General features: G+C 44.6%; 1 protein-coding gene and 1 long non-coding RNA gene across 2 annotated transcripts in view; both read left to right on the forward strand.

Moving 5' to 3' along the window:
- LOC140188910 (uncharacterized) overlaps nucleotides 1-26,959 on the forward strand; it is an 838,801-nt gene that overhangs the window by 787,682 nt on the left and 24,160 nt on the right. The window lies entirely within an intron of this gene.
- Nucleotides 6,678-9,421, forward strand: LOC140189356 (uncharacterized). The gene is made up of 3 exons (XR_011883504.1): nucleotides 6,678-6,880; nucleotides 8,289-8,333; nucleotides 9,355-9,421. It is a non-coding gene; the product is annotated as an uncharacterized lncRNA (long non-coding RNA).

A 26,959-nucleotide genomic window follows, 5' to 3' on the forward strand; every position in this document is an offset into this window, starting at 1 on the left:
CCAAGAGACTTTGTCAATATTTTAGTTGTAAAAGAAACGTCAAGTGGGAAGTTAAGTGTATTTGGAATAACAGTGGGGTATTAAATTATGCAGAGAAGGACATAGCGGATACTCTCAACTCTTATTTTGCTGAAGTGTTCACCTGCAAAGATGTTAGCAATATGCCAGTAAGGGTAGAGAAAAATAAAGTTGCTTAAAGTGACTCTGAGATCTTAGAAAGTGAAAAGCCTGAAAGTTAATAAATCTCAGTGTCAGACAACATATATCCAAGGGTACTTAAACTAGTCTAGGATTGAAAATACAAAGGCCTAACAAGAATTATTCAAAATTCTCTTAAGATTGGTAAAATCCTGAAGGTCTTGAAATGGGCTAACGTTTTACTGGTATGTAAGAAGGGTGACTGTGCTGACCCTTGTAACTATGGACCAGTAAGCTTGATGTGTATTGTGTGTAAGATAAGGGAAGCATTAATAAAGAACGAGTTGTAAAATCATCTGGTAAGAACAGGCATGCAGCTAGTGGGAGTATAGGATCCTTGTCAGGTTGACTGCCAGTGACTAGTGATGATCCGCAGGGGTCGGTGTTGGGACCAATTCTTTTTATGCTGTACCTCATGATTTCCATGGTGAAATAGATGGCCTTGTTGCCAAGTCTGCAGATGATACAAAGATTGTAGTGTTGAGTAAGCAGGTAGGATGCAGAAGGACTTGGACAAATTAGGAGAATGGGCAGGAAAGTGGCAAATGAAATATAATGTTAGAAAATGCACGGTCATGTACTTTGGTAGTTGAAATAAATGTGCGAACTATTTTCTATATGGGGAGAAAATCCAAAAATCAGAGATGCAAAAGGACTTGGGACTGCTTGTGTAGAACACCCTAAAGGTCAACTTGCAGGTTGAGTTGGTGGTGAGGAAGGCAAATGCAATGTTAGCATTCATTTCAAGAGGTCGAGAATACAAGAGCAGGGATGTGAAACGTCCACTGTACCTCTTCCTATAGATGCTGCCCGGCCTGCTGCGTTCACCAGCAACTTTTATGTGTGTTGCTCATTGTTTTGCCAACTGAAATATTTCTCAATTTCTTTTGACATTTGAGGTGCTCATTAAAGACTATTAGATCAGCAACATCACACACAAAATGCTGGAGGAACTTGGATTTCCAGCATTTGCAGATTTTCCCGTGTTTATACAATCTACGCAGTTTTATCTCCTGCATCCATTCATCTGCCTATTTTGAGTACTGTATTTATTCCTGTAGCTGGTTTGCCTCTTCCTTTGCAGATTGGAATATTTCTTCTCTATTTTTTTTGTCCTTTGATGAGATTTGAGATGCCCATTAAAGACTGCTACATCACACAAAATGCTGGGGGAATCAGCAGAGTTCATTGTGTTGCCTTGGATTTCCAGCATCTGCAGATTTTCTCCTGTTTTTACATCAGCAACATGCTTATTGACCGTTTCCATCCTGATCTCTGTTTCTCTAGTGTATATTTGTCTGAATTTGTGTTTGTATGTTTTGAATTGTATTGCTTTATGAATTACATCCTTCATATACATGAGGAGTAAAAATATTTATGTTATGTCTACATCTAAATGTGCAATGTGCAATTTATAGTAATTAATAATAAATAGAATGCACAACAGGACAGTCACTATAACATAGAAACACAATTGTACAGTTGTTTCGTGTGTGTTTGTGTGTGTGTGTGTTTGTGTGTGAGACAGAGAGACTGAGAGAGACTGTGAGTGTGAGAGACTGAGACTGAGTGAGTGTGTGTATCACCAGGAAGAAGCTGAAGGACAGTCCAAAATGGGAAACTGCAGGGACAGAGGTAAGGATCGGTCAGTGTCGCTGGTCTCCGTTCAGAGATGAATAATTAGCCAACCAGAAGATGAAATCTGTAAATGTAGCTGCTCAGTCTCAGTCTTTGAAATTAAATCTATCAGTTGATTTCCACCAGAGGCACTGCTGAGGTAATGCCAAAGAGTTTTGATGTATTTGTCTCCAATCACTCCAATATTTACAATAGAGACAAAGGTATTGAATTGCACTGTAACTGAGCAAGTTAGTGAGGTGTATAACCGTATCTCGGGAGACAGACCCTCTGTATAAATCAGGACTGCTTTGAATGCATCAGCTGTCTACCGGAGCTGTGAACACAGGAGCAACAAAAATCACAGGTTTGCACTAAAATGGTGTATCCAGTTACCTGGCGGATAGAAGACGTTTATTGTCGCAGTTACAGTGGCATGCAAAAGTTTGGGCACCCCTGGTCAAAATTTCTGTAACTGTGAATAGTTAAGTGAGTAGATGAACTGATCTCCAAAAGTCATAAAATTAAAGATGAAACATTCTTTTCAACATTTTAAGCAAGATTAGTGTATTATTTTTGTTTTGTACAATTTTAGAGTGAAAAACAGGAAAAGAGCACCATGCAAAAGTTTGGGCACCCCAAGAGATTTGAGCTCTCCGATAACTTTTACCAAGGTCTCAGACCTTAATTAGCTTGTTAGGGCTACGGCTAACAAGTCATTGTGAGGAAAGGCCAGGTGATGCAAATTTCAAAGCTTTATAAATACCCTGACTCCTCAAACCTTGTCCCAACAATCAGCAGCCATGGGCTCCTCTGAGCAGCTGCCTAGCACTCTGAAAATTAAAATAAATGATGCCAACAAAGCAGGAGAAGGCTATGAGAAAATAGCAAAGCATTTTCAGGTAGCCATTTCCTCAGTTTGTAATGTAATTAAGAAATGGCAGTTAACAGGAATGGTGGAGGTCAAGTTGAGGTCTGGAAGACCAAGAAAACTTTCCGAGAGAACTGCTCGTAGGATTGCTAGAAAGGCAAATCAAAACCCCTGTTTGTCTGCAAAAGACCTTCAGGAAGATTTAGCAGACTCTGGAGTGGTGGTGCACTGTTCAACTGTGCAGCGACACCTGCACAAATATGACCTTCATGGAAGAGTCATCAGAAGAAAATCTTTCCTGCGTCCTCACCACAAAGTTCAGGGTCAGAAGTTTGCAAAGGAATATCTAAACAAGTCTGATGCATTTTGGAAACAAGCCCTGATGAAGCTAAAATAGAACTTATTGGCCGCAATGAGAAAAGGTATGTTTGGAGGGAAAAGGGTGCAGAATTTCGTGAAAAGAACACCTCTCCAACTGCTAAGCACGGGTGGATCAATCGTGCTTTGGACTTGTGTTGCAGCCTGTGGCACGGGGAACATTTCACTGGTAGAGGGAAGAATGAATTCAATTAAATACCAGCAAATTCTGGAAGCAAACATCACACCATCTGTAAGAAAGCTGAAGATGAAAAGAGGATGGCTTCTACAACAGCATAATGATCCTAAACACACCTCAAAATCCACAATTGACTACCACAAGAGGCGCAAGCTGAAGGTTTTGCCATGTCCCTGAAAGTCCCCTGACCTAAACATCATTGAAAATCTGTGGATAGACATGAAAAGGGCAGTGCATGCAAGACGGCCCAAGATTCTCACAGAACTAGAAGCCTTTTGCAAGAAAGAATGGGTAAAAATCACCCAAACAAGAATTGAAGGTCTCTCAGCTGGCTACAGAAAGTGTTTACAAACTCTGATACTTGCCAAAGGGGGTGTTACTAAGTACTGACCATACAGGGTGCCCAAACTTTTGCTTTGGGCCCTTTTCCTTTTTTGTTATCTTGAAACTGTAAAAGTGGAGTTGCTGGTAGTGTTGGTTGTGTTGCGATGGGTGGAGAAAGCTAGGCAAGTCAAAGTGTTGATATGCTCAGATTCATCCTCAGTTCCAGCAAGTTTAAGGTCTTTTCACTCAAACAGTCAGCAAGGTGTACTTTATGAAGCCCTTCAGTCAGTCACAAGAATTGCAAATCAGGGAGGTCAGGTAAAATTTCTATGGGTTCCAGCACATGTAGGGGTGAAGGGGAATGAGAGGGTGGATGAGTTGTCAAAGAGGGCGTTAAAGAAAGAAAATATAGAAATGCACATTTGTATCAGTAAAGCAGAGGTTAAGTGTGAAATCTGGGAAAAAAAATCAACCAAATGTGTCAAGAAAGATGGGACAGGGAGGGGAAAGGGAGGCATTTATATCAAATACAAAAGAGTGTTGCAGGTACTGGGGTAGGTAGTGGATACAGAAGAGAGGAGACTGTGTGGACTGGATTAAGGCTGGGGCATTGTGCATTTCCCTATTCACTAGGGAAAAAGACCTTGGCAATTGCAGGAATGACTTACAGTGGACTGAAACACTTGGGAATATATAGACATTAAGAAAGAGGATGTGCTGGAGCTTTTGAAAAGCATCAAGTTAGATAAGTCACCGGGATCGGATGAGGTATACCCTAGGCTACTGTGAGAAGCGAGGGAGGAGATTGCTGAGCCTCTTGTGATGACCTTTGCATCATCAATAGGGACGGGAGAAGTACCGGAGGATTGGAGGGTTACAAATGTTGTTCCCTTGTTCAAGAAAAGGAGTAGAGATAACTTGGGAAATTGTAGACAAGTGAGTCTGACTTCAGTGGTGTGCAAGTTGTTGGAGAAGGTCATGAAAGGTACGATTTATGAGCATTTGGAGAGACATAATCTGATTCGGGATAGCCTGCATGGCTTTGTCAAGGGAAGGTCGTGCCTCATGAACCTGATTGAATTCTTTGAGGATGTAATAAAACACTTTGAAGGTAGAGTAGGGAAGTAGTGTATATGGATTTCAGTAAGACATTTGAAAAGGTTCCCCCTGCAAGGCTCCTTCAGGAAGTAAGGAGGCATGGGATCCAAGGAGACCCTGCTTTGTGAGTCCACAATTGGCTTGCCAGCAGAAGACATAGGGTGGTTGTATATGGTTCATATTCTGCATGGAGGTCGGTGACCAGTGGTGTTCTGCAGGGATCTGTTCTGGGAACCCTCTTCTTTGTGACTTTTACAAATGATCTGGATGAAGAAGTAGAAAAGTGGGTTAGTAAGTTTGCTGATGACACAAATGTTGGGGGTGCTGTAGGTAGTCTGGAGGGTTGTCAGAGGTTACAGCGGGACAGCAACGGGATGCAGAACTGGGCTGAGAAGTGGCAGATGGAGTTCAACCCAGATAAGTGTGAAGTGGTTCATTTTGTTAGGTCCAATTTGAAGACAGATTATAATATAAATGGTAAGACTCTTGGCAGTGTGGAGGGTCTGAGAGATCTTGGGTCTGTGTTGATAGGACACTCAAAGCTGCTGCGCGGGTTGACAGTGCTGTTAAGAAGGCGTGTGGTGTGTTGGCGTTCATCAACCATGGGATTGAGTTCAAGAGCCGTGAGGTAATGTTACAGCTATATAAGACCTTGGTCAGACCCCAATTGGAGTACTGTGTTCAGTTCTGGTCACCTCACTACAGGAAGGACATGGATACGAAAGAGAGAGTGCAGAAGCCATTTACAAGGGTGTTACCTGGATTGAAGAGCGTACCTTATGAGAATAGGTTGAGTGTACTTGGCCTTTTCTGCTTGGAGCGATGGAGGATGAGAGGTGACCTGATGGAGGTCTATAAGATGATGAGGGGCATTGATCGTGTGGATAGCCAGAGGCTTTTTCCCAGGGATGAAATGGCTAACACAAGGGGTCATAGTTTTAAGGTGCTTGGAAATGGGTACCGAGGGGACATCAGGGGTAAGTTTTTCACACAGAGTGGTGGGTGTGTGGACTGCACTGCTGGTAGTGGTGGTGGAAGTGGATATAATAGTGTCTTTTAAGATACTCTTAGATAGGTACATACAGCCTAGACAAATAGAGGGCTACGTGGTAGGGAAATTTGAGGCAGTCTGTAGAGTAGGTTACACGATTGGCAGAACATTGTGGGCCGAGGGCCTGTAATGTGCTGCAAATTTCTGTGTTCTATGTTCTTCTTTCATTTCCATAGATGCTGCCTGACCTGCTGAGTTCCTCCAACATTTTGTGTGCATGTTTGAGAAATGGCTGATAATATTAGCACTGATAAACATAATGTGATGTGTTTTGGGAGTATTAAGGAGGCTGGGACATGCACCATGGATAGTCCGATCATTGGAAGTATCGAGGAAGGGATGGATCTTGGTCTGCAAGACCAAAGAGCCTTGGAAGATGGCAGCATAGCGAGACAAAGACCATACTGAATATTGGCTTTCATTATCTGGGGCACTGAAAGCTGCTTATTCAGTTAATTAGTATGCCAAAATAGTCGTGAACATAATGATTTAGTAATTGTACAAATGGCTTTTTAGTACACAAAAATTCCTGAAAGAAATACTAGAAAGAACAGCTAGTAAATTTAGTAACTTCACCATTAATGGCTGGGGATTGGAAATGCTAATGTTCTTAGTGTATTAAAAATGGTGTCCGATGGAATCAGTAGCCTAACAATCTTATCCTATCGACAACCCTCATGCCCATATTTAAATTTAAAAAGAATTCTTTCTTCGGGAAGCAAGCTCTGGGAAGGTTTGTGTAGTGGCAAAACGGATCCAAAATCAAAACAAAACAATTGCTATCAGCCTGCGACTCCACGGCGTTGTTATACTTGTGTGACACGCCACTGCTCTAAAGATTCGAATTCCTCATTCTGTTCCTTAATTAGCAATTAGCAAACATACAGTTAAGCATTATTGAGCGTTATCTCAGCAATCAGCAAAGATATGACCTTCACGGTCCCAAAATAAGCACCTACAAGTAACTTATTCCCTTCGTGTTCACCAGCAACTTTGATGTGTGTTGCTTGTCAATAAGTTTCTTTCTTCACTCTCCTAGTGAACCTGCTGTCAATGGAATTGACATATTTCACCAGTTGTCTGCTGTTTGCAGCTATAGTTAAGGAAAGGGTTTGGGACTACTCTTTCACAGTTGCACTCAGCCATATCCTGCTGACTTCAGCAGGTAAGAACTCCAATTTAATCATATCATGAATTGGAATATGAGAGTCATTTTATATCGGCTTTAAATACTATTGTTTTCCTCAGTGTCAATTATTCTAATTGTTCTTTGTTTCACTGGTTAGTATATCCTGGGCCACTGAGGTGGGGACCAAGAAATTCTCCATCAGTTCACGTGCCTATGAAGTATATCTGCCAGGGTTTATGCAGAACCAGACAGAGGTGGCAACATGTGGCTTGGTGTAAAGGCTGTACTTCTGCATCAATGGTCTCGAGTAATAAGTCAGAAAACATGAGAAGCTGGGGTTATTCTCCTTAAAGCAATGAAGGTTGAGAGTTGATTTGATAGAGATGTACGGGTCTGTCACTAGTCAGGTTAAGCAGATGGGGGTGGGGGACGTGTGAAGGGGGTTTCAAGGTCACGTGTAGAAGGAGATAGACGGAAAAACATTTCATGCAGAATACTTACAATTTTGAACTCATCAGCTGTCAGCGTGGTAAGAAACCATTTTCAAAAAGGAACTGGATAGGCAGAAAGGAAAATAATTGCCTGGAGTTTGGGAAAGGACTACGGGCTGCTCTTCTGGGTACTGGTGGTGGGTAAATGGTCGTCCTCTACTCTGTGATTTGAATGAAAAGATGAGAACTATAAGATCAACATTTATTTACCAATTTCTGTATTCAGTAATGCTACACATTACTGTTCTTCATGGGCCTTAATTCAGAAAAAAGGGAACCCAATGAAAAATGTAATATTTAATCTTTGTTATTGACAGCAAAACCCCAACTTTGTTGGAAGTAGAAGTCTGCTGCGCCAAACCATCATGGCTGATGTATCATCCCTCTCAATCCCATTTATTTATTTACTCATATCTGTGTTTGTTTGCTTGTTTATTTATTGATATACAGCGTGGAGTAGGCCTTTCCTGCCCTTCGAACCGCGCCACCCAGCAATCTCCCAATTTAATCCCAGTCTAATCACAGGTCAATTTACAATGACCAGTTAATCTACTAATCGATACAACTTTGGACTGTGGGAGAAAACCAGAGCACCCGGAGGAAACCCACGCGGTCATGGGGGGGAACGTACAAACTCCTTACAGGCAGCATCGGGAATTAAACCCAGGTTGATGTTACTGTAAAACTTTTCCTAGCCACTATGCTACCGTGCTGCTGCATTCTCCTACCTTCTCCCCGTAACCTTCAACGCCCTTACTAATCAAGAACTTATCAACCTCTGCTTTAAACAGACCCAGTGACTTGGCCTCCACGGCCATCTGTGGCAGTGAATTCCAAAGATTCACCATCCTCTGGCTAAAGAAATTCCTCCTCATTTTGCTTGTTTTAAGAATCTTATGTCGAGGTGTGAAGCACTGCAAAGTCATTAAATTCGGGTTTCATTTCATTTCCAGTGATGGTCGAATTTCCTTTAGTATGGCAGTGGTGGTTGGCATTGGGTGAGTCTGAGTAGATTTTCTTCAAAAATGTTATAAACATGCTGTAGATTCTTTATTCAATTCACCTCTGAATAGTTAAATCAGACTCTACTGGACAATGAGCACTAGATTTCTTTTTGCAGCTTAACAGAGATACAATGCTGAAATGATGTTATCATAGTTAGTCATAGAGTCAGGCCCTTTGGCCTAAATTGTCTATGCTGACCATGTCATACAGCAATCTACTCTCATCTGCTCATGTTTGGATCACAGCTCTTTAAACCTCTCCAATCCATGCACTTGATGGTTTTTAAATGTTCAATGGTTCAGTTTAATATCAGAGGATGTATACAGTATACAACTTGAAATTCTTATTCTTCACAGACTTCCACCAAACAGTACTCTAGTAATTTTATATATTGCGCTATACTGCTGCAAAAAAAAAAATAATTTCATGGCATATGTGAGTGGTGATAAACCTATGGGTCTCTATTGTGGACTGAGAGTGGGAAGGGAGCAGGGAGAGGAGAATCATGGTTGGGAAAGGGGAAGGGAGTGGGAAGCACCAGCGAGACATTCTGAAATGATTAATAAACCAATTGTTTGGCATCAAATGACCTTGCCTGTTGTCTCAGGGCTGGGTGTGTCTGCACCTACAGCAAATCCCCACCCCTGGCACTCCTCTGCTTCCACCTGTCCCACACCCCTCCCATGGCGCTCCACACTCACTATTCCCAACATCCTTTGCTTCTTCCAGAGTTACAAACTCGCTCTCTGCTCCACATTGGCAAGTACAGCACCGTGCAAAAGCCTCAGCTGTGTCTGTGTGCCTGAGACTTTTGCACTGTACTGTATCTGGCAGCTCATCCCAAATACATACACACTGCCCTTTGCACTGAGAAGCTGCCCCTGATGTCCCTTTTAAATTTCTGATGCCTGATCTTCAACCTATTCCATCTTATAAAGTATTGTAAGACTATCTGTACAGTTCATAGACCATGGTGATAGTTATGAGTTTTAACGACTGTGATTCTTCTTTTAGGTGTCGGTTTGTTGCTGATGATTGCTGATGGACAGTTGGTTGCACATTTCGTTTGCCGGAATAACCCCAGTAACTCTTCAGTCAATGTTTGAGAGAGAATGGAGGAAACATGGCTGCAGACATCAAGGAACTAAAGAGAGCTCTACGACTGTGTGGACTGATACCGTATCTGTATTCACTTTAGTAAAAAAAAAAGTCGCGCTTCTTCAGCGATATCATATGCTTGAAATGCAGACCCTACATTTTATCAGTGAGACGGGATATTTTGTAGCAAGAAAATTATGAAAATCGGGGAACTGAAACAAGAGATTAATTTTACAATTTCATTCCCCTGGTTTGTTCCGATGTTTAATTGTTCCCACTTTCCCTCTTGAAAAGTGATGAGTTTGGAGATAATTTTAATTTGGCCCAAACTTATGTGCAGTTGGAACGGCTTGAAAAAGTTTGCTTTTAACATGCTCTTGATAAGGATTGCTGGAACAGAATTATCTCCGGTATAAATTGAGACCTTGTAAAATGTGCTCCAGTCAGGCCTGCTTTTGTTCAGTTTGACTGTGCCATGTTGATGTGAAAACAAACTTGTGAAACTTTTAAACAGCGAGCACGAAAAGAATTAGTTTATTCAGATTTTCTTTTTATGTGTAGTGTATTCATAGTCGTAAAGTAGAATTTAAAATACTCCCCAGAAGTGTTTACAGTATTCATGTAAAATATTAAACTTTATTTCTATTTTGATGCAGAGTTTATAAACATTTATTTTAATAATTATAATAAACATATACATATGTACATAATTTTTTCTATTTTGTATTATTTTATTTAGCGATACTGTATAGTACGGATTGGGCCCTTCCGGCCCAACAAGTTACACCACCCAGCAACTCACCTATTCAACAGTAGCCTAATCACAGGACACTTTACAATAACCGATGGACCAGTACGTCTTTGGGATGTGGGAGGAAACCGGAGCACCTGGAGGAAACCCACGTGGTCCCGGAGAGAATGTACAAACTCCTTGCAGAAGGCGCTGGAATTGAACTCCCAACTCTGGAACACCCTGAACTGTGATAGCATTGTGCTAACTGCTACACCACCATGGTGCCTGCCCTTCAACCCCTGTAACTTCAAATTTTAAAATAAATAAAATACTACCCATTGTCGGTTTCTATATGGTGAAATTTAATCTACAAAGTTCGCAAATAAGGTTGAAAGAGTACAGAAAAAAATTTACAAAGATGTTGCCAGAACTGAAAGACCTGAGTTATAAGGAAAGATTGAACAGGTGAGGACTTCATTCCTTAGAACATAGAAGACTGAGAGGAGATTTGATAGAGGTTTACAAAATTATGAGGGGTATAGATAGGATAAATGTAAGCAGGCTTTTTCCACAGAGGTTGGATGGGACTACAACTAGAGGTCATGGTTTAAGGGTGAAAGGTGAAAAGTTTAAGGGGAACATAAGCGGAAACGTCTTCACTCAGAGGGTTGTGAGTGTGTGGAATGAGCTGCCTGTGCAGGTGGTGCATGTGAGCTCGATTTCAACATTTAAGAGAAGTTTGGATAGGTACATGGGTGGTAGGGGTATGCAGGGCTATGGTCCCAGTGTAGGTTGATGGGAGTAGGGAGTTCAAACAGTTTGACATGGATTAGATGGGCCAAAGGGCCTTTTCTGTGCCACTAAGACCCCTTCAATTTAAAGATTTTATTGAAATAGGCATGGATGAAATGCTTGCCTCCCATGGGTCTGCAAAATTCCCATTTACAGCATCTGGCTTACTCATTTGTCTGGAGTTTGAGATATCGTCTCAAATATAAGCAGGGTGTACAGACGGAACTGGGGAGTAGGCTAAGTATTCGGCGGAGCTGTGGTCCAGGTCAAGAACGCCAATGGTCAGGAACATGGGTAGATTACAGCTGGAGCTAAGGTCCAAAGTGCACCAACTGCGACTCCAGCCTTCAACTCCAGGCCGGGTCTTTATGTGCTGCTACTGTGACTCCCGTCTCCCTTTCCCCCACCGCCACTCTGCAACCCCCGTCACCCTCAGATCCCACCGTCAGCTCCTGGGCCCTCGGAGGCTCCATCTTCCTCTCACCCCAACCCTCCCCTCTCCACTGACACCCCTAGCCTCCCCCTCCCCACTCTGATCCCAGCTCTCATCCGTGCCGGGTCTTTACCATCCCCTCTGACCTTCAACTGTCTGAGGTAGAATGCTCTATCCTCAGTAAGGGCCTCACCTTTGTCCCCCTTCGCCCACACATCAGCGAGTTGCGCGTTCGCCATGATGCGGAACTCTTCTTCCGCCATCTCCGTCTCCAAGCCTACTTCTTCAGCAAGGACCCTTCCACCCTCACTGATGACCCCTTCTCCCATCTTCAACCCACCTCCTCTTCATGGACACCCCGCACTGGTCTTCAGACTGCTCTGGATCTCTTTATTGCTAACTGCTGACGGGACATCAACTGTCTCGACTTCACCGCACCTTGTTCCCATTCGAACCTTACTCCTTCCGAACGCTCTGCTCTCCACTCCCTCCAAACTAATCCTAACCTTACTATCAAACTCACTGATAAGGGGGGTGCTGTTGTAGTCTGGCGTACTGACCTCTACCCCGCAGAGGCACAGCGATAACTTGCGGATACCTCCTCTTATTTACCCCTCAATCGTGACTCCACTAAGGAGCACCAGGCCATTGTCTCCCACACCATCACCGACTTTATCCGCTCAGGAGATCTCCCATCCACTGCTACCAACCTTATAGTTCCCACACCTCGCACTTCCCATTTTTACCTCCTACCCAAGATCCACAGACCTGCCTGTCCTCGCAGACCTATTGTCTCAGCTTGCTCCTGCCCCACTGAACTTGTTTCTGCATACCTCGACACGGTTTTATCCCCCCTTGTTCAATCCCTTCCTACCTATGTTTGTGACGCTTCTCATGCTCTGATACTTTTCGATGATTTTAAGTTCCCTGGCCCCCACCGCTTTATTTTCACCATGGATGTCCAGTCCCTATATACTTCTATTCCCCATCAGGAAGGTCTCAAAGCTCTCCATTTCTTTTTGGATTCCAGACCTCAGCAGTTCCCCTCTACCACCACTCTGCTCCGTCTAGCAGAATTAGTCCTTACTCTTAATAATTTCTCCTTTGGCTCCTGGCACTTCCTCCAGACTGTACCTCTTCCTACAGATGCTGCCTGGCCTGCTGCGTTCACCAGCAACTTTGATGTGTGTTGCTTGAATTTCCAGCATCTGCAGAATTCCTCGTGTTTGCGTCTCTAGGAAGAGGTGCAGTTGACATTTCAGGCCAAGACCCTAACAGAAGTATTTCTTTTAAAAACAGCGAGTTTGAAAATTTATGTTTTCTGCTGAGATCGCATCTGGAATATCATGCACGTGTCTGGTCTTCCTAACTGAGCAAAGATATGCTTGTGTATTGCAGCTGAGTTCAACGGGTTGTTTATTAGTGGAGCTTTGAAACGGGCACAAGGGAATGATGTTTCTCATGTTGGACTATATACACACAGTGGCCTCTTTATTAGGTACACCTACTCATTGATGCAAATATCCTCAGCAGTCAATCAAGTGGCAGCAACTCAATACATAATTATTACACATTATTATTGCAAATTATTGCACATTGGTAAATTATTGTGCATGTTATTATTCTGTACTTTATTATTAGTTAAGTCTGCACACTGCTAAATGTGTCTTTAAATGTTGCTGCTGTAATGAAAGAATTTCCTACTAGGGATCAATGAAGTACTTATTATTATTATTACAATGAAAGCTCAACATCAGGCTCTTGAATAAAAGAGGATAACTACACTCACTTGCCCCATCATTGAAATGTTCCCACAACCAATGACCTCACCTTAAGGACTCTTTATCTCATGCTCTTGTTATTTATTGCTATTTATTTATATCTGTATTTGCAGAGTTTGTTGTCTTCTGCACTCTAGTTGACCTTTCATTGATCCTGTTATAGTTACCATTCTATAGATTTGCTGAGTATGCCCAATGGAAAGTGAATCTCATGGTTGTATATGGTGATATGCATGTAGTTTGATAATAAAATTTACTTTGAACTTTGAAGGGAATCAAGGGATGCAAGACTTGTGAATAGATTAGAAAGAGATCAACAAATTCTGAATTACAGAGAAGGCCCACAGGGCTGAATGGCCTAACTCTTGCTTCTATTTATGTACATAATAAACCCAAAATTTATACAGAGCTTGAGTTGAGACTGTGTTGCTGCCTGCCACTCAGAGGCATCGGAGTTGGTACGTGAAAGATTGTCATGGTTATTTCACTCGCGATTTTGGTTATTTCACTCGCAATCGCAAGACTCTTTTGCAGAGTGATAGTGTAAGTTGCCGCAGGCCTGTTACACTTGTATGGTGGTGCGATAGTAGAAGCCACGTAACCCCGATTGTAGCGGGGACGAGTCCTCAAGCCGCGGGCTTGCCTGCAGCTGCAGGCCAGGTGAGGGACGCTGGAGGCGGTGCAACGTGGCATCCGCGCTCAGCAGGGGGCTGGCGCCTCCCGTTGGTGCTGCCCTCTCCTGTTCGAGTGGTGGAACAACAGTCTGGACTGCACGTGTCTGCACACTGCCAGGAGATTTTACCATTGATTGCAGGACAGGTCACTGAGGGTCTTGGACTACATATATGTTCTTATTCCACGTGAAGAGGCTTCTCTACTCGCTTTTTTGAATGCACTATGTTGTTCGTTCTGCACCGTGTCCCCCGAGGGACGCTGCCTCATTCGCCCTATCTATTATGGCTGAATGATAATTAAACTTGATTTGATTTGTATCTCACTCTGCTGACAGGATAAAGCAAACAGGGAGAAAGAAAGTGACACAACTTACATGACACAAAGTAAGGCTTTCATTGTACAGATCCAGTCAATTTCTCATTCTTACAGATATGGTAAAAAGTTTATATTTCAGACTGGATGGAATAAAGCTGAAAATAAACTATCCTTCCTGTTCTTTCTGAAACTATCTGATTTCTAAATCTATCTAGATTATTTACAAATTAACAAAATGACATCACATGATTAGAATCTCTTTGCTTGATATAAATGATGTGGTAGCAGCTTTGAGGGCCACTTGATAGTCCTGAAATCGAACCTTAGTGCAGACTGGCACCTTCAGCTTCCCTGCTTGAATGAAGCTGCACAAATGGGAGATCATTTCCCGCAGCAAACCTGGCAAAATGGGAGATCATTTCCTGCAGCAAACCTGGCAAAATGGGAGATCATTTCCTGCAGCAAATCTGGCAAAGTGGGAGATCATTTCCTGGAGCAAACCACAGACATCCCACCCTGCAAAAACTCATTTCAGGGAGGTAGCACCACCATTTCAGGGAGGTAGCTCCCCCGCCCCCTGCAACACCATATTCCCCCCTCCCGCCCGTTGACCTCCAAGTGTGTATGTAATACTTTGTTTAGTGATTTTGTCTAATCTGTAAACCAGGTTGTGTATACTAGTGCACAGAGTCTTTTCATCTTCAGCAGTTTTCTGATGACTCTGCCATAGTTGGATGCATCAGCAAGGGAGATGAGGCTGAGTACAGGGCTACGGTAGGAAACTTTGTCACATGGTGTGAGCAGAATGATCTGCAGCTTAATGTGAAAAAGACTAAGGAGCTGGTGGTAGACCTGAGGAGGGCTAATGGACCGGTGACCCCTGTTTCCATCCAAGGGGTCAGGGCGGACATGGTGGAGGATTACAAATACCTGGGGATACGAATTGACAATAAACTGGACTGGTCAAAGAACACTGAGGCTGTCTACAAGAAGGGTCAGAGCCATCTCTATTTCCTGAGGAGACTGAGGTCCTTTAACATCTGCCGGATGATGCTGAGGATGTTCTACGAGTCTGTGGTGGCCAGTGCTATCATGTTTGCTGTTGTGTGCTGGAGCAACAGGCTGAGGGTAGCAGACACCAACAGAATCAACAAACTCATTCGTAAGGCCAGTGATGTTGTGGGGATGGAACTGGACTCTCTGACTGTGGTGTCTGAAAAGAAGATGCTGCCCAAGTTGCATGCTATCTTGGACAACGTCTCCCATCCACTACATAATGTACTGGTTGGGCACAGGAGTACATTCAGCCAGAGACTCATTCCACTGAGATGCAACACAGAGCGTCATAGGATGTCATTCCTGCCTGTGGCCATCAAATTTTAGAACTCCTCCCTTGGAGGGTCAGACACCCTGAGCCAATAGGCTGGTCCTGGACTTATTTCCTGGCATAATTTACATATTACTATTTAACTATTTATTATTTATGGTGCAACTGTAACGAAAACCAATTTCTCCCAGGATCAATAAAGTATGACTATGACTATGACTATATGCAGCAAATGTGACATTAAAATATGTGTTATATTATATTTTATTATCATGTTTATTCTATCACAACTTTAAGCAAGTCTGCAGGGAGGTTGGCCTCATCACGTAGGACATCAATAGCGTTGTTCCTTAGCAGCTAACCAGCTAGTTTAAATAACGTTAGCTATGCTGTAATGACACCTGTTAAACTCACCTCAACATGTCTTTTACATTTTAACCCACCATGGGCAGTAGAAAGGTCACTGTTGCAAAAGGTGCAGCGAGCAACACTGTCATTATTTTTGAGGTCGACTGTAAAGCCCGCCCACAGAGAAAACTGATAGGTCTACTTAGCAGCGGTCCCCAACATTTTTTGCACCGCAGACCGGTTCAATATTGACAATATTCTTGCGGACCGGCCGACCCGGGGGCGGGGAGCAGGGGGCGGTGTTAATCACGACCGGAATATAGGTGATAAGTCAATAGCATCATAACATTTTAAGTAACGTTTGGATATTAAACACACAGCGCATATTTTCCCCGTGTAAACATATAAATTCATTGCAACACACCAATATCGCTGAATCAGTGTGAGCCCTGGGCTTGTTTTCCTGCAACAAGACGGTCCCATCGAGGCGTGATGGGAGACAGCGATACTCGAAGGGGGTTCCTTATGTCCAGTCTATTCCGCAATTTAGTTTTCGTTGCATTCATTGCAGAAAACTCCGCTTCGCAGCGATATGATGTTGGAAATGGACGCAACGTTTTCAGTGCTTTCGTGTCTATCTCAGGATAGTAAGCCTTGCCTTTGATCCAGAATGCCGGCAGAGATGTTATGTCAAACATACTTTTCAGCCCGCCGTCACTTACAAGCTCCAGGAGTTGATCTTTTTCCCGCGCTGACATGGATGAGGCGTGCGTAATGACCTCGCGTGCGTTCGAGCTCAACAGTGCGTGACAGGGAGTGAGAAAAGGTGCAGCTGACTCATATCGTTTCATATCGCCAAATCATATTGTTTCCTCACGGCCCGGTGGTTGGAGACCACTCTCAGCACGAAGAGAGACCAAACAGGATGCTCGCTCTCCCTCTCAAAAAAATAAATCTATTTCCGGGATATTGTATATAATTCCCGGGCGTCAGGGAGCCACTATCGATATGCGGGAGACTCCCGGATCTTCCGGGAGAGGTGGGATGTCTGAAACCTGCCTCAATGACCGGAGAGTGAAGCTGGCTGGAGACAAGGCCCTTGTGGTTTGGCTTTTGGGAGGGTCACCCATGCCAAAGTGGGACCCATAGTAATGTGGAGCATAGTAATGGACACTGGATACCCCCCTAATTTTCTTATATTATGTTCATATTATTTTTAGTGCTTTGGTTTTGTTATTTGGTTCATTGACAATTTGATTAATGTTCAGTGGGTTGGTTGATGGTTACAAGGGGCAAAGCTTATCCAGGCAGTTGGGGCAGCTGAGGAGTCCCGGGGATGTGATGGAGTGGACGGAGACGGCCCGGCAGCGTGCGTGGAAAGCCGATGCGCTGTGTTCCGGTGTTTCCAGAAAGGAAAATAAAGACGCTATTTTAAACTTCGGCACGCCTGGAAATCCCTTTTGTGTGCAACAAATATTTGGTGCCGGAACCCGGGACAATTAACGTCGCTCAGTGTGGCCACAATGAGGACACGGATCGCGTTTGATGGAGAGCGGGAGCGCGCTTCTTTGGGGGCGCGGCTGCTTCACACATAATGGATCGGGGGGAGTTGGCAGAGACCTTGTCTCAGAGCCTATGGCTTTTGCAACTGGATCAGCTCAAAGAGGTGTGTGTGGAAGCTAAGATCCCGTGTGAACATGTTACCACAAGGCGAACGTTAATTAGACTAATTACTGAATCTAAGGACAATGTAATTAATAATGAAGAGGAGGATATTCCACTTTGTCTTCTTTTGCACATGATTTGTCTGTCAGTCTTTGCTGTCTGTAGTTTTCATCAATTCCATTGTATTCATTTTCCTGTAGATATCTGAAAGAAAATGAATCTGAAGTAGTAACCTTTTGCATCAGAGGTCCCAACACACTAGGGCACTGCTACACCACGATCAGGAATGCCTGTTGTTGTTAAGTTGGATCATTTGACTGTACTCCTGCTACCTGCATACAGACAGAGACTAAGGAACAAGGCTCCAGATATCCAGATAACCGAGGGGTGGTGTTGGGAGGCAGAGGAACGGTTACAGGATTGCCTTGAGTCAGCAGGCTGAGCCATGTTCAAGAACTCATCGAAGGACCTGAAGGACGACACCGGGGTCACTACAGACTTCAATAAAACAGCTGTGGAGGCGTGTGTCCCCACAAAATCATTCAAGGTTTTCCCAAATCAGAGGCTCTGGGTAAGCACTGAGATCTGGAACCAGCTGAGCACCAGATCAGATCCATTCAGGTCTGGAGATCAGGAATACTACAAGAGCTGCAGGTATGATCTGCGGAAAGCCGTCTCTTGGGCAATGTGGAGATTCTGGAATAGAATGGAATAAAAGAGTGATGCTCAAGAGCTGTGTCAGGGTTTGAATGCCAGAACCTCCTGCAAAGGTAAATCTCGTGACAAAGGGGACAGCACAGCTTCGGTTCCAGACGAGCTCAATGCCTTCTATGCTCACTTTGGACAGGCAGAAGAGGAAGGAACCATCGCGCACCCCCGTGTCTCCCGATGGTCATTTGGTCTCAGTATCTGAAGATGACGTGCAGGCTGCCTTCAAGAGAGTGAATCCAAGGAAAGCATCTGGTCTGGATGGAGTACCTGGCCGAGTACTGAAGACCTGTGCTGACCAGCTGGCTCGTGTATTCACGGATATCTTCAACCTCTCGATCTAGCAGTGTGTGGAACCCACCTACTTCAAGGAAGCTTCAATCATATCGGTGTCCAACAGGAGCGTGGCAACCTGTCTGAATGACTATTGCCCAGTGGCTCTTACATCCACAGCAATGAAGTGTTTTGAGAGGCTGGTGTTGAAGCATATCAGCTCTTGTCTGAATGGTGACTTGGATCCTCTCCATTTCACCAACTGAAGCAACAGCAGATGCTGTCTCGTTGTCTCTTCACACAACTCTTGAACATCTGGACAGCAAAGGTGCAAACATCTGGATGCCCTTTATTGATTACAGATCAGCACTTAACAATGTCATCCCCTCAAAACTGATCAGTAAACTCCCAGTCCTGGGCCTCAATACCCCCTTGTGCAATTGGATCCTGGATTTCCTCAGTTGCAAAACCCAGTCAGTTTGGATTGACAAGAAACATCTCCTCCACAGCACAGGAGTCCCACCCAGAGTGTGCTTTGCTCCCCGCATCCTCCCCCCCCCACACTCACTTTACTCCGACAGTATGAATGTGTGGCCAAGTACACTTCCGACACCATTTACAAGTTTACTGATGGCACAACTGTTGTGGGCTGTATCAAAGAGGGTGATTAATCGGCATACAGGAGGGACTCTGAAAACTTCGCTGAGTTGTGTAATATCAACAACCTCTCACTCAATGTGGATGAGACCAAGGGACTGATTGTGACTTTAGGAGGGGAAACCCAGAGGTCCATGAGCCAGTAATCAAAGGACGATTAGAGGCGGAAAGGGTCGGTAACTTTGAATTTCTGTGTGTCACTCTCTGAGGACCTGTCCTGAGCCCATCATATAAATATTATTGTGAAGAAGTCCCGACTGCACCTCTGCTTCCTCAGGGCACTCAGAGATTCAGCCGGTCATCGAAAACTTTGCCAAACTTCTATAAATGTGTGGCAGAATGTGTGCTGACTGGCTGCATTACGGCATGGTATAGGAACACCAATGCCTTTGAGTGGGAAATCCTACAAAAGGTAGCGGATTCGGCCCGGTATATCACGGGTAAAATCCTCACAACCACTGAGCACATCTACATGAAACATTGCCGGAGGAAAGCAGCGTCCATCAGCAAAGATCCTCACCACCCAGGCAATGCTCTTTTCTCACTGCTGCCATCAGGTAGAAGGTACAAGTACCTCAGGACTCGCCCCACCAGCTTCAAGAACAGTTACTACCCCTCAATCATCAGTGTCCTGAACAAAAGGGGATAGATACACTCATGTCAGGACTGTTATATCGTTATTTCATGCTTGTTATTTATTGCTATTCATTTTTCTGCATTTACACAATTTGTTTACAGTTTATAGTTCCTCATATTTACAGTTCACGGTTACTGTTCTATAGATTTGCTAAGCATGCCCGCTGAACAAGAATCTCTGGCTATCTGTGGTGACACGTATGTACTGTGAGAATAAATTTTAATTTGATCTTTGAACTATATGGTGCCTTATGCGAAGTGTGATAACAACTTACTTTGGATTAATATTTTGGCTTTGACAATATTTTTCCGTGACGTTTTTTTCCAGTGATCTAGTTCCAACATCCTTCATCCCAAATTATAAAAGATTATCCACACAAAAATATACAAAATACAAACATGACATATTTATAAGATCGAAGAGCTAAATTATAATATGAATGTTACTGTGTATAACACACTCAATTCCAGGGAATGGGGGAGTGGGTCACGTCCCAGGAAATCTCCCACTCTCCCCATTCTGTTCACAATGGTGAAAAGTTTTTCAGCCGCTCTGCTGATTGACAGCTCCCTCTGCCCCGCCTCCCCGGCTGTCGGGTTACTGTCACGTGACTCCATGCGATTGTTGACCCGTGGCGCGCTGACGTCACAAAGCCCTACAGTCACCGTCGACGTTTCCATGGAAACGGTCCAGGGCGGGAAGTCCGAGATGGCGGAGCCGGTCTCTGCTTGTTGGGGTTTCGGCTCCGCTGTGGGATCCGCCTCTCCTCTTCCTGCCCGCGGAACAGTGAGTGTCTGTCAGCGCCTCACTGCACCGGCTCTCTGCCTCAGGTACAATATTTAAAACATATTTGCACAGTCACATGGATGGGAAAGGTTGAGAGGGATTCGGGCCTAATGCAGGCAGATGGGCCGAGTTCAGGTCGACAACTTGGTCGGCGGGGATGAGTTGTACCGAAGGGACTGTTTCATTTCTGTATAAACCAGTGACTCTATTTTGGGAGTTAATTCCGGATGCCAGTTATTCTCTGTGTGAAATATTTACCCCTCAGATCCCCTTTAAATCTGTCTTTAAACAGTTTTGTCCAACTCTAATGAGAGGCAGTTCTTTGGCTGACAAGGCAAGTAGAACACACAACCCTGTCTACCTGTGATGCCACATACAGGGAACTGTGTAACAATATTAGAGGCACATGCACAGGGGCTTCAGTGAGCAAGGCCCAGAGGGATATGAAACTAATGCAGGAAAGTGGGATTAGTACAGCTGTGCATGATGGGGAACATAAATGTGATGGGCCGCAGGGTCTGTTTCTATCCTGTACAACCCTGACCACAGCAGTCCTCCACTGCAGTGGGGTTTGTCACCTTCATTCTCAGCTCTGAGCTTGTTCCACTGAACCCCTTACCCTCTGAGAAAATATTTGCACCCTCCCACTGTGACCAAGGTGTCAGACATATCTCCTAATATCACCCAGAATACTTCACCAAATTCCCAGACAAAAGTATTGTTACTGGTGCACAGGGAATGGCAGCATTTTGGTCACCTTTTGAGGGGGTTGGTTCAGTATGTGGCCATTAGTACCTTTGTCCAACAAAAATCCATCGTACTGGGTTCTGAATGTTTTAGCTGAGTCCACCCTGAAGTTCTGTGTTTCAGATTCCCCCTGCACTTTCACAGTCAGTGGTTTCTGCGTGTCTATACCGACCATTGAGAATCTGTCCCCACTAACTCAGCACTTGGTCTGTCTCCTACCCTGCCTTCGTGATTCAAATGCTCATCCAGATGGTCCTTAAATACCAGCCTGCACCACCCCCTCAGGCAGTGTGTTCCAGATTGCAGTCTCCCTCTGGGGAGAGAGGAAATATAGAAAACCTACAGCACAATACAGGCCCTTCAGCCCACAAAGTTGTGCCAAACATGTAGCTACCTTTGAAATTACTACGGTTACCCATAGCCCTCTATTTTTCTAAGCTCCATGTACCTATCCAAAAGTCTCTCAAAAGACCCTATCGTATCGGCCTCTACCACCATTGCTGGCAGCCCATTCCACGCACTCACCATTCTCTGTGTAAAAAAAACTTACCCTGACATCTCCTCTGTACCTACTCCCAAGCACCTTGAACCTGTGCCCTCTTGTGGCAGCCATTTCAGCCCTGGGAAAAAGCCTCTGACTATCTACACAGTTAATGCCTCGCATCATCTTATACACCTCTATCAGATCACCTGTCATCCCCCGTCGCTCCAAGGAGAAAAGGCCGAGTTCACTCAACCTATTCTCATAAGGCATGCTCCCCAATCCAGGTATCATCCTTATAAATCTCCTCTGCACCCTTTATGTGGTTTCCACATCCTTCCTGTAGCGAGGCGACCAGAACCGAGCGCAGTACTCCAAGTGGCATCTGACCAAGGTCCTATATAGCTGCAACATTACCTGTTGGCTCCTCAGTTCAATTCCAGGATTGATGAAGGCCAATGCACCGTATGCCACCTGAACCACAGAGTCAACCTGCGTAGCTGCTTTGAGTGTCCTATGGACTCTGACCCCAAGATCCCTCTGGTCCTCCACAATGCCAAGGGTCTTACCATTAATACTATATACTCTCATCATATTTGACCTACCAAAGTGAACCACTTCACACTTATCTGGGTTGAACTCCATCTGCCACTTCTCAGCCCAGTTTTGCATCCTATCAATGTCCCGCTGTAACCTCTGACAGCACTCCACACTATTCACAACACCCCCAACCTTTGTGTCATCAGCAAACTTACTAACCCATCCCTTCACTTCCTCATCCAGGTCATTTATAAAAATCACGAAAAGTAAGGGTCCCAGAACAGATCCCTGAGGCACACCACTGCTCACCGACCTCCATGCAGAATATGACCCGTCTACAACCACTCTTTGCCTTCTGTGGGCAAGCCAGTTCTGGATCCGCAAAACATTGTCCCCTTGGATCCCATGCCTCCTAACTTTCCCAATAAGCCTTGCATGAGGTACCTTATCAAATGCCTTGCTGAAATCCATTTGCACTACATCTACTGCTCTCCCTTCATGAATATGTTTAGTCACATCCTCAAAAAATTCAATCAGGCTCGTAAGGCACGACCTGCCCTTGACAAAGCCATGCTGACTATTCCTAATCATATTATACCTCTCCAAATGCTCATAAATCCTGCCTCTCAGGATCTTCTCCATCAGCTTACCAACCACTGAAGTAAGACTCACTGGTTAATAATTTCCTGGGCTATCTCTACTCCCTTTCTTGAATGAGGGAACAACATCCGCAATCCTCCGGAACCTCTCCTGTCCCCATTGATGATGCAAAGTTCATCGCCAGAGGCTCAGCAATCTCCTCCCTCGCCTCCCGCAGTATCCTAGGTACATCTCATCCTGTCCCGGCGACTTATCCAACCTGATGCTTTCCAAAAGCTCCAGCACATCCACTTTCTTAATATCTACATGCTCAAGCTTTTCAGTCTGCTGCAAGTCATCACTAAAATCATCAAGATCCTTTTCTGTAGTGAATATTGAAGTAAAGTATTCATTAAGTACCTCTGCTATTTCCTCTGGTTCCATACACACTTTCCCACTGTCACACTTGATAGGTTTTATCCTTTCAAGTCGTATCCTCTTGCTCTTCACATACTCGTAGAATGCCTTGGGGCTTTCCTTAATCCTGCCCGCCAAGGCCTTCTCATGGCCCCTTCTGGCTCTCCTAATTTCCTTCTTAAGCTCCTTCTTGTTAGCCTGACAATCTTCTAGATCTCTGACATTACCTCACCCTCTGAACCTTTTGTAAGCTTTTCTTTTCTTCTTGTCTAGATTTACTGCAGCCTTGATTGGAACATACCTATGCAGAACTCCACACTGTTACGTACCCCATAACTGGGTTGCTAAACCAGCAGAAATGGAACGCTTGTTGGAGTCTGTGATTACTAGGAACTATTAAATTTTTATTAAGGAAATAAGTAATACAGTACACTAATTGCAAGGATATAAATGTAACAGGTTCGCAATGATAATACCCACATATACACAGAAATAGGGTAATAGGAATCAACCAAGCTCTATCGTAGTCTAGGGGTAAAATGATCAGTCTTAAGCAGAGTTCAGTTCAGTTTAGTGCAGTTCGAAGTAATCACTGTTGTTGTACCGTTGGAGGGAGGGAGGGAGAGAGATATATAGAGATGCAGTTGGTTTCGGGCAGATCTTTTGATATCTTCTGATCCCGCTGTGGTCACTGACTGTGGCCACTCTGTTCCGGATACGATCGTTCTTCCGCAGTGAACCCGGCACTCAGGCAAGGGCGGACACACACCCTGAGAGCATCTGATCAATTCCCGCGAACCGGTCCTCCAAACTCCACCAACTTGTGGGGGCACACTGCCCTTTCCAGGGTCTCGTGGCGTGTCTCGTGCCTCTTTTTATCCCCCTGCTGGGGTATCACCTGTCCATCAAACTTCAAACTATTCAGGTTCAAAGCAAATGGTCTGTCAATATGTTTCTCCATTGTCTTCCATTATCTCTCTCATTAGCATCATCCGTCCGGTAGCTCTGCTTGGCGACACACATGACAACAGAAATATTCCCTGAACATTTGCCACATTTCTCCCGTACCTTTCCTTGAGAACATCAGTTCCCAATTTAAGCTTCCAAGTTCCTGCCTGATAGCCTCATAATTCCCCTTACTCCAATTAATCGCTTTTCTAACTTGTCTGTTCCTAGCTCTCTCCAATGCTATTGCAAAGAAGATAGAATTATGATCACTATCTCTAAAATGCTGTCCCACTGAGAGGACTGACACCTGACCAGGTTCATTTCCCAATACCAAATCAAGTACAGTCTCTCCTCTTGTAGGCTTATCTACATATTGTGTCAAGAAACCTTCCTGAACACACCTAACAAACTCCACCCTATCTAAACGCCAATCGATATTTGTGAAATTAAAATCTCCCACCACTACGACTCTTATTCTTATCTGTTTCCCTATCTGCTCCTCGATATCCCTGTTACTGTTGGGTGGACTATGAAAAACACACAGTAGAGTAATTGACCCCTTACTGTTCCTAACCTCCACCCACAGAGACTCCGTAGACAATCCCCCCCATGACGTCCACCTTTTCTGCAGCCATGACACTATCTCTGATCAACAGTGCCACGCCCCCACCCCTTTGGCCTCCCTCCCTGTCCTTTCTGAAATATCTAAAACCTGGCACTTGAAGTAACCATTCCTGTCCCTGAGCCATCCAAGTCTCTGTAATGGCCACCACACCATAGCTCCAAGTAGTGATACATGCTCTAAGCTCATCTGCTTTGTTCACAATACTCCCTGCGTTAAAATAGACACATCTCAAACCATTGGTCTGAGCACGTACCTTCTCTATCACTTGCCTGTCCTCCCTCACACACCGTCTCCAAGCTTTCTCTATTTGTGAGCCAACCGCCTCTTCCCCAGTCTCTTCAGTTTGGTTCCCACCTCCCAACAGTTCTAGTTTAAACTCTCCCCAATAGCAAACCTCCCCACCAAGATATTGCTCCCCGTGGGATTCAAGTGCAACTCGTCCTTTTTGTACAGGTCACATCTGCCCCAAAAGAGGTCCCAGTGATCCAGAAATCTGAATCCCTGCCCCCTGCTTTAATCCCTCAGCCACGCATTTATCCTCCACCTCAATTCTATTCCTATACTCACTTTCCCGTGGCACAGGCAGTAATCCCGAGATTACTACCTTTGCTCTCCTGCTTCTCAACTTCCTTCCTAACTCCCTGTAGTCCTTTTTCAGGACCTCCTCCCTTTTCCTACCTATGTCAATGGTAGCAATATGTACCACGACCTCTGGCTGTTCTCCAATCCACTGCAGGATATTTTGGACGTGATCTGAAACATCCCGGACCCTGGCATCTGGGAGGTAAACTACCATCCGTGTTTCTTTCCTGCATCCACAGAGTCGCCTAACTAAAGAGTCCCCTATCAGTACGGCCTTTCTCTTCCTTTCTCTGCCCTTCTGAGCCACAGGGCCGGACTCTGTGCCAGAGGCTTGGCTGCTGTTGCTTCCCCCAGGTAGGCTGTTCCTCCCCCCCAACCCCCCCCCCCCAACAGTACTCAAACAGGAGTACTTATTGTACAGGGGGACAGCCACAGGGGTACTCTCTGGTACCTGACTCTTCCCCTTCCCTCTCCTGACTGTTAACCACTTGTCTGTCTCCTGTGGTCCCGGTTCGACCACCTGCCTATGACTCCCTTCAATCACCTCCTCGCTCTCCCTGACCAGACGAAGGTCAACGAGCTGCAACTCCCGTTCCCTAACGCAATCCCTTGGGAGCCGCAGCTCGACACACCAGGTGCGGATATTCCCGTCCAGGAGGCTGGGAGACTCCAGAACTTCCCACATCTGACACCGAGTACAGAACACCGGCCTCACACACATGCTTCCTTTGTCACATCTTTCTACCGATTTGTTACCATTCTTTACCAGCAGAGCCACGCCATCCCCATTGCCCACCTTCCTGTCCCTCTGACACGTGTAACCTTGGGCACTTAGCTCCCAACTACAAACATGCTTCAGCCGTGATTCAGTGATGGTCACAACATTAAACATGACAATCCATAACAGGGCAATAAGATTATCCACCTTATTTAGTAGACTCTGGGTATTGAGATATAACAGTTTGAGTACTGTATTTGCTACCATAATTGTTTCTGCATCCCTCATGCACTGATACTCACCCTGCTGGCTGCATTTATGTCCTATCATCTGCCTGCCCTTCCTGACTGCATGCTATCTTTGCTTTTTTACCGTCTGTCCTATCTTGCATCCTTTCACGCCTGTTCCCACGCCCCTGCAAAATTAGTTTAAACCCTCCCCGACCGCTCTAACAAACCAGCAGTATGCCCACAAGAAAACTAATCTCAGGGTTGCATATGGTGACAGAAATGTATTTTGATAATACATTTACTTTCAGCTTTGAACTTTGTAGTAGAGAGCTGGGTGTTGTACTGGTCTGTGTCCTCACTGGCCGGTGCTGTGCTCTGGCAGCTCAGTGTGCTTGGTATACAGTGTCAGTGTTTCGACAGAAGTGTGTCCTTATTACACAATTGATCTTGTCCATCCTGGAGCTTGGAAGATTCACTGGCGACCAGAATGATTTTTTCAGACTATTATTGAGCAGAGAATCATT

Source organism: Mobula birostris, chromosome 28 (assembly GCF_030028105.1).
Source record: "Mobula birostris isolate sMobBir1 chromosome 28, sMobBir1.hap1, whole genome shotgun sequence".
NCBI classification, from domain to species: Eukaryota; Metazoa; Chordata; class Chondrichthyes; order Myliobatiformes; family Myliobatidae; genus Mobula; species Mobula birostris.